At 38.8% G+C, this 8,968-nt stretch overlaps 1 long non-coding RNA gene across 1 annotated transcript in view; it reads right to left on the reverse strand.

Moving 5' to 3' along the window:
* Positions 1 to 1,863: 1,863 nt before the first annotated feature.
* Positions 1,864 to 8,968, reverse strand: part of LOC118764863 — a 16,460-nt gene continuing 9,355 nt past the window's right edge. Inside the window, exon 3 of the long non-coding RNA XR_005000686.1 lies at positions 1,864 to 2,320. This is a non-coding gene — a long non-coding RNA (uncharacterized LOC118764863). The remainder of the gene's footprint in view (positions 2,321 to 8,968) is intronic.

Raw genomic sequence — 8,968 nt, forward strand, 5'->3', positions numbered from 1 at the left:
ATAAAGCTGAAATGTCGTTATGTAAAAGAAATATTTCATTCTCTCAATGTAAATACACTATAGCCATCAATAGAGCAAAAACTACAAAGTAAAAAATTATTAATATTCCTATGTATGCCTTTATGTATGTGCGCGTGTCTCTGTGTCCGTATGAGAGTGTATGCGTGCGCGTGCTTGTGTCGATACTGAAAATAAAGTGAATCGTGCAAATATAAAGAGTACATTTATGAGAGATAGCATTAAAAATCTCACGTTTTTATTCTCTCTCATATATGTATTCCTTATATTCCCCATGTTCTGCTTTGTTTAAATGGTAAACATATAATATATTCGTCATTCAATCCAAGGTATATATATATATATTCTGTTTGCCAAACTGTGCCAAAAGTTCGAGCTTATTCTGTAGAAAATCGAGCAGTTTTTGCAACATTGTATGACGAAGACTTTTTTATCTTTGAATCAGTTAGTCATATGATACTATGCTAACGGAAAAAGTTGTGAAAGGTCTGTGATAAATACACGTATAAGGTATTTCCATAAATATGTTTGCTGCTAATAGAAGATATTTGACAAATATGAGACAGAAAAACAAACTATCTAAGCTTCTTAGCTGAGGAATTTTTCAGCATCTTCTCAACGTTTGTCACAAAGATTTGAAAATATTCCGAAGTTTTAGATGCTATTATTCGTTATCCATTGACTGAACATGACTGGCTATTCCCAATTCTAAAATAAGCTCAATGTTTCCTACAGTTAATATAAATATGAAACACACACAAATGTATTTAGATGACCCCGTCGCCATGTGTTTATTGAAGTAGTTTTGTTGTCTGTGGAGGCACAATGGCCCACTGGTTAGGTCAGCGGACTCGCGGTCGTAGGATCGCGGTTTCGATTTCCAGACCGGGCGTTGTGAGTGTTTATTGAGCGAAAACACCTAAAGCTCCACGAGGCTCCGGCAGGGATGGTGGTGATCCCTGCTGTACTCTTTCACCACAACTTTCTCTCACCCTTACTTCCTGTTTCTGTTGTACCTGTATTTCAAAGGGCCGGCCTTGTCACTCTCTGTGTCACGCTGAATATCCCCGAGAACTACGTTAAGGGTACACGTGTCTGTGGAGTGCTCAGCCACTTACACGTTAATTTCACGAGCAGGCTGTTCCGTTGATCGGATCAACCGGAACCCTCGTCGTCGTAACCGACGGAATGCTTCCACCAGTTTTGTTGTCTGTCGAAGAAAATGGTGGAACTTTTTTTGATGCAATGACCCTGACGCCGTGGGTTTCTTGAAGTAGCTCTGTTGTCTGTCGAAGGAAATGGCGGGACTCTTTTCGGTGCATTGGATCGAGCCCCTCTGCGACTTTAGTCCATGCTGTGCAATATGTGCAATATGTGCCATATGCGTAGCTTATATGTTCACTGAAATTTGCCTGGCAGGCGATGGCTGGCTGCACGGTATTACTGAGATATTCAGATGTACTAGTATGAAGGCGGCGAGCTGGCAGAAACGTTCTGAGTTCAAATTCCGCCGAGGTCGACTTTGCCTTTCATCTTTTCGGGGTCGATTAAATAAGTACCAGTTACGCACTGGGGTCGATATAATCAACTTAATCCGTTTGTCTGTCCTTGTTTGTCGTTTCTGTGATTAGCCCCTTGTGGGTAGTAAAGAGATAGGTATTGCGTCTGCCACTACGTTCTGGGTTCAAATTCCGCCGAGGTCGACTTTGCCTTTCATCCTTTCGGGGTCGATCAAATAAGTACCAGTTACACACTGGGGTCGATGTAATCGACTTAATCCGTTTGTCTGTCTTTGTTTGTCCCCTCTGTGTTTAGCCCCTTGTGGGTTGTAAAGAAATAGTTCAGATGTACTAGTAAGTGATTAGATGTTCCAACTTAATTGAAAAAGTCTCAATGATATGTAAAATAAAATAGCTTATGTTATTCTGGCATGAGTAGAAAATGACTGCTCTTGGTGTCATTCTTGTTGTTTAGCTCCAGGTCATTTTTGGTTGAGCACACTTACAGCCATACATATTTCAGCCTTCAAGTCCCTCCCTTCTCTCGAACACTGAGTATATAGAACTGCATTACAAAAGTATTCTCTTTTCAAAGTGGTAACGTAAATTTTGAGGGATATTTGATTGCTATTCTTGGCATCTCTAGTGATTACGTAAAATCTTTCTCAGCACTTTCTTGAAGTGGCTATTTGATGCATTTATTTGTCGATAGAGCTTCAGTCAGCTCATAGCAAAATCTCTACTGATTCAGGAACATCTGTATAATCCAACTGGTAAAATTTTCAAGAGAAACCGCCCCAATTCTGAAATGATTAGGTTGAAATTCCTGAATTAACAGATCTAATATAATTATATGGTTTCACACTCATTCACTCACTCAAATATACACAAGCACACATATACACACACACGCACACACTCTCAAATGCACACACGCATTCTCACACGCACACGTACTCATACACGAATATACATATACATACATATATGTCAATATCATATGAAAATTTTTTTGTAACACTGAACACTGAAACAATATATTCATTACAGAAAATAATCCTTAGTAGCTATCACTCAAGTTTGCTTTGCATATTAATAATAATAATAATAATAATAATAATAATAATAATAATAATAATAATAATAATAACGAGCCAATCAAAGCTAAAAAATAAACGAGCCAATCAAAGCTAAAAAATGATAACATTATCGTAGCACCAAAATGTTTTTGGAAACTAAAAGGAAAACTAAATCAGTATACCAAATCGCTTGTCCTATGGTTAATCTGGAAGCGCGTCCCCCAGGGAAGAGCCAGCCTGGGATCGAAAAGTCATCAACTGGCACAAACTCTTCTACGAATACGGACATGGATGGTCACTTGAACAGGAAATCCCCCAACTCGAGCCCTCCAAGTTCACCACCACAACCACCACAGAAAGAAAAATGTAAGCGGAACAAATGGACCCGAGAAGAGTATAAAGAAGTAATATACGCTTATTACTATGCATTAGGTAGGCCATCTCAAGAGAGACACACCGCAAACTCTTACAGTATATGGAGAACACGGAATCAAGACAGTAGGCCCTATTTGGACGAGAACAAATTAGCAAATGTGAGGAGGGATATCTTTAGAAATAACAGACTCACAGACAGTGAAATAAGTGCGATCAAGCACGCAACGGAAAATGACATAAATATAAGACACAAAGGAATTGAAGAATCAGATGAACAGTATAGCCCGCAACGAGGCTTAATTGAAAGACTGCCATCTGACCAAAGTACGCAAAGGCCTGAAGATACAAGAAATTCTATTGTACCTGTTAAAGATAGCCAGGAAAACGAAAAAACAACAGTAACTGAAGATCTCGCATTTGCTGAAGAACACAGAGAGTCTATGGCAGAAATGAGGCAGAAAATCCTGAATACGCTTGAAGTTGTAAGACATACAAGTATGAATGATAGAGAACCGCTTCATAAACTCTCAAATACAAACCAAAATAAAAACAAATCCAAATTGGCAACTATGTAACAAATGAAATAATACGAGAATTAAAACCTGATTTTACTGAGTTAAATGAAATTATTTACGCTTCTGCTAGTGCAATTGAAACCAGCTGTATGCCCCCGAAAAAACAAAGAAAACAAAACCTGGGAAGAAATCAAACCTGGAGAAGTAAAATTGAAAAAGAGATTGAATTTATGAGAGGGGAAATATCAATATTAAATGAACTAATATGTGGAAATGATGTAAGATCCAGAACAGGAAGAAAGATGAAGAGAAAATTTGGATCCTCACCAAGAGAAGAACTGATATCAATAAAAGAAACGCTGAAACAAAAAGTCCAAGCAAAAGCCCAAAGAATACGAAGATTTGAGAGAGAGAAACAAGTTTTACAAGCAAAATAAGCTGTTCACATCCAATGCCAAAACATTCTACACAGAGAAATAGGGAAGGAGAAAGTAACCGTTAAAGACCCCCCCCTCCCATGGAAGAAGTTCAAAACTTTTGGGAAAGGATTTGGAGTGACAAGAAGACGTACAACATAAATGCAGACTGGATTATACAAACTGAAGGATCCTACCAAAATTTACAACAAGCATGGGAAGACATCACAATAGCAGACCTAAGAAAGGCACTCACGAAGGCCCATAATTGGAAATCCCCCGGTAAAGATAGGGTGCCGAATTTCTGGCTCGCATCGCTCCCGTGCGCACACGGTAAGCTAGTTCAGCTGCTCAATGGAATTTTGAGAGACCCAAAGAAAACACCTGAATGGTTAGCAAGTGGCATTACTTACCTACTCCCAAAGAATAACGAAACCAACCTTCCAAAAAACTATCGGCCTATAACCTGTCTATCCACCACGTATAAAATCCTAACATCTATCCTGGCGAAGAAAACATATGCATTCATGGAGAAGAACGATATTTTCCCCATTGAACAAAAAGGGTGCCGCCGAGGCTCTTACGGATGCAAAGATCAACTGCTAATCAATCGTATGATCCTTGAGAACTGTCACAACAAGCGCAGAAATCTCAGCACCGCATGGATTGACTATAAAAAGGCCTTCGACAGTATACCGCATCCATGGATCTTGAGATCGCTGGACATCTTTAAAATTTCCCCTGTGATTTCAAACTTCCTGAAGCACAATATGTCGTTGTGGAATACGAATCTCCAATTATACCACTCTAATGGAGTACTTGTCTCAGAAAATATAAACATCAACTGTGGATTTTTCAAGGTGACTCACTTTCACCTTTAATATTCTGCATAGCCCTAATACCCCTTACAAGTGAATTAAACAGAAAAGGGTATGGGTATAAAATTGCCAATAAAAAATAGCCATCTATTTTATATGGATGACTTAAAACTTTATGGTAAAGACAATAATGAACTTGAAGGCCTATTGCGCACCGTGAAAGCATTCAGCGATGACATCGGGATGGAGTTTGGACTGAGAAGTGTGCCAAGGCCACTTTCCAGAAAGGGAAAGTGAAGACCACAAATTCAGTCGTGTTAGATGTTAACACAGTCATAAGAGAGCTTGAGCAAGAACAGACATACAAATATTTAGGGATAAATGAAGGCTCTGGTATTCAGCATGCAAGCATGAAAGAGAAAATCAGGAAGGAATGTTATAGGAGAGTTCGTGCAGTCCTGAAATCTGAACTAAATGCACGTAACAAGGTGTTAGCTATAAATTCCTTAGCAGTTCCAGTTGTTACTTATAGCTACAATGTGTTGAACTGGAATATGAGTGAAGTAAAGAATATAGATAGAAAAATACGCAAGCTGCTGAGTTGTAATAGGATGCACCACCCAAAGGCAGACGTAGATCGCCTTTACCTTCCCAGAGCCCAAGGAGGTCGAGGCCTGATCCAATTTGAACTAGCTTACAAAACAACCACAATTGGACTGGCCAAATATCTCGAAATATCGAATGACTGGAAGCTAAAGCTCGTGGAAAATCACGAGAGACGAAAGAAGCTTCATTCTATCATCAAGGAAAGCAAAATATTTGCTATTGATCTCGTGCAGGATACCCAAACTGAACAACCCGAGGGAAGTACGGCAACCCTAAAATGATTGGCAATGAAAAAGCGCACGAGCAATTGGCTGATAGGTGGGAGGAGAAACCTCTGCACGGCAAATATGTGACCCGCAGCAAACAAGCTGATGTTGACCAGAAGCAAACCCATCAGTGGCTGCGGAGCTCAGGGCTAAAAGCAGAGAGCGAAGGTTTCATCCTGGCTGCTCAAGACCAAAGCCTATTAACCCGGAACTACCAGGCCAATGTGATGAAAAATGGAGCAGACCCAAAATGCCGATTCTGCAACGACATGATTGAAACAGTGGACCACCTAATCTCTGGATGTAAAGTCTTAGCACCAGTGGAGTATAAATTAAGACATGACAGAGTTGGCCAATATCTCCACTGGCTAATAAGTCGGCATTACAATATCAAAACTGCCGACAAGTGGTATAATCACCACCCTGAGGCTGTAACTGAAGGAGAAATGTAACCATTCTGTGGGACTTTCCAGTACATACAGACCGAACCATCAAGGCCAGTAAACCAGATATTGTTGTGAAAGACCAAAACAATAAAGTTTGCTTATTGATCGACATGAGCATCCCCTGTGATCATAATATCTTAGCGAAAGAGTTTGACAAGCTCAGAAAATATAAAGACCTACTCATTGAAATTGAGAAAATGTGGCATCTCAAGGCGGTTACAATACCAGTGATCGTAGGAGCACTAGGAATGATCAAGAAGGGAACCGAAAATTATATGAGAATGATCCCTGGCTTACCATCCCTGCAAGAAGTGCAAAAGATTGTCTTAACTGGTACATCACACGTATTGAGAAGAGCATTGTCGATGTGAGAACTGTTGCTGCTCATGTATTTTAATTTAACTTTAAAAAAAAAAAAATAAAAAAAATGAACGAACTACTGAGTTTGGTTTAATGGCCTACCAATATACACTATGAGTTTCTTTGCCCTAGGAGTCGGGAAGACACTCGGCAAGAAATGGAAGAAAATTTGAAAGAAGAAAAAAAAAGTAATAATAATAATAATATAATAATAATAATAATAACAACAACAACAATAATAATAATAATTCCCTGATGCAGTACCAGGCAGTGGCTCTCGTGGCTTTTGATCTTAACTGATTGGAAGTGTTATTATCTACATTGCTTTGTCTTGGTATAAAAGATGAGCTACAGCAAATATTCTGCTCAATACCACAGATTTGCTTGTCAGTTGTTTGACCTTAACCAGTTGAGTATGTCCCTTAGTGGCTGACTATATGTGCATCTCTGATCATGAGCAGAAATAGTGGGGGAGTATCATAGCTATGTGTTGAGAGGGATTCTTTGGAGTTTGAATAATTCACTTTTGGAAACATGGGCGATTCGTTCATCATCCTTAAACAACCGTTATTCGGGGACCTTTTGAGTGAAGAAAATTCTAACTGGGCCCCTACTTACAAGGTCACGCGTTGTTTGTCTTGATATGAGATCACCATGTCGCGCACATATGATTGTGATTAATGTGCCTGATTTACCCTTATCAGACGGGTAGTCATGAGGGGTATATTGAGCTTCGTATATTTGTATCCCAGTGTCACTTTGATGGCATGCGCTGCTCTCTCACTCATTACTACTACTAATAATATTAATATCAATGATAATAAGTAGTAGTAGTAGTAGTAGTAGTTGTAGTAGTAGTAGTAGTAGTAGTAGTAGTAGTAGTAGTAAACCGTCCAGTTCATACCAGAATGGGAAAGGGGACATTAAATGATGACAACGACGGCGACGACGACGACGACGACGACGACGACGACGACGATGATGATGATGATGATGATGATGATGATGATGATGGGTGTATATGTGCGTTTGTACATCTGAGTATATGTGTTTGTTTATATGTCCATATGTCCATATTTATCGGTGTAAGCCTGTGCTGCACCCCTTTGCATCTAAATAAGGATAGAAATCTATAAAATAAGCAACTGTCTGAAATAAACATGTGTGATAGTTATAATCAACCAAATAAAAATACGAAATGCAGTTATATCTAGCATGAATCTCACTGCAATGACTGGAAACATTCAAAACAATAAAATGTCTTCTTTACGCACAGATATCTCAAATTTTTAAAGCGATGTACATTAAATGAAATTGCTTACGCGTTTCTACGGTATTAGCATTATTGGCCATTGCTTTCGAGTATGTCGATTGTACACCTCTTTCATAACGTCACACATCACAAAATTTCCATTACCTATTAACACTTATATATATTAGTCCATCTCCAAATTTTTTGCAGTCAGTTGAATTGATTCCAAGTACATTACTGTTGCTTTTTAATAATTCTAAAACGATGAAGATATAACTGATAACTGAATTTGGTTACTTTTGAATTCGGAAATAAGAAAAGGAATCAAAATATAGTGAACTAACGTTTTACAATTTAAGTTAGTTCCATCATTTTTCTGCCTCTGATTAGCACTACCATTATTTCGGGTTTTTTCACTCAAGAATTCCGCCATCTTGAGCTCCAACCATCTTCATTACCTCGGACTTCCAACCAGCTCTTCCGTCATCACAGGTCTCCAACTAACTTTATTATATCTGGCCTCCGACTAGCTCCTCCATCAAATCAATCCCCTCACCAGTTCCTTCATCATCAAGAGTCTCCAATTATTTCATCTCGGATTGCCAACCAGCACCTCCGTCTTTTTTAGCTACCTACTAGATCCATCGTATTGGGCCTCTAACGAGCTCCTCCAGCTCGAGCCTATGACCTTCTCAATCATCATATCAGCTTTTCTATCATCTATGTCATCACGGGCCCAGATCAGCTGCGTCCTTTTCTTCTTCCAACCTGCTCCTCCCATCTACGGCCCCCAACCAATTCTATAATTCCGTGTCTCCGCTAAATGCGTATTTTGATCAGTTATCAAAGCATTTGGGGGAGGTGGGGTTGTTGATCGTAAAGAAAAATTACATAAAAACTTCACATTTCTTCGTAAAGCCTTCATAACCTCCTTTATAAATTGCGTTAGTCTCTTTGATCTTGAACCTACTATATTTACATATTCTTCATTTCTTTTTCACCAGGCTGAGTGACAGTTTCATTGCAATTCTTGTCACATTTTCAATGCAACGTTAATTCGTTTCATTTCCAAGAAAGATATCTCATCAAAAGATCTCATTTGTCTCCTCGGTTTTTTTTTCCTGCGGAAACTTGTATCAGCTATGTATATATATAATTAGCGCATACATGAATAATTATAATGCTGTCAAACTTATGGGACCAATTTCTCCAGCATTTCCCATATTAATATTATTCATAGCTAGTACAGTGAATTGATAGAATTGACAGAAACTTTGCCATATTGGATTAAATGCGTTATAGTGTTTAATTTTCTCCT

The sequence above is a fragment of the Octopus sinensis genome, linkage group LG9 (assembly GCF_006345805.1).
Source record: "Octopus sinensis linkage group LG9, ASM634580v1, whole genome shotgun sequence".
NCBI lineage: Eukaryota > Metazoa > Mollusca > Cephalopoda > Octopoda > Octopodidae > Octopus > Octopus sinensis.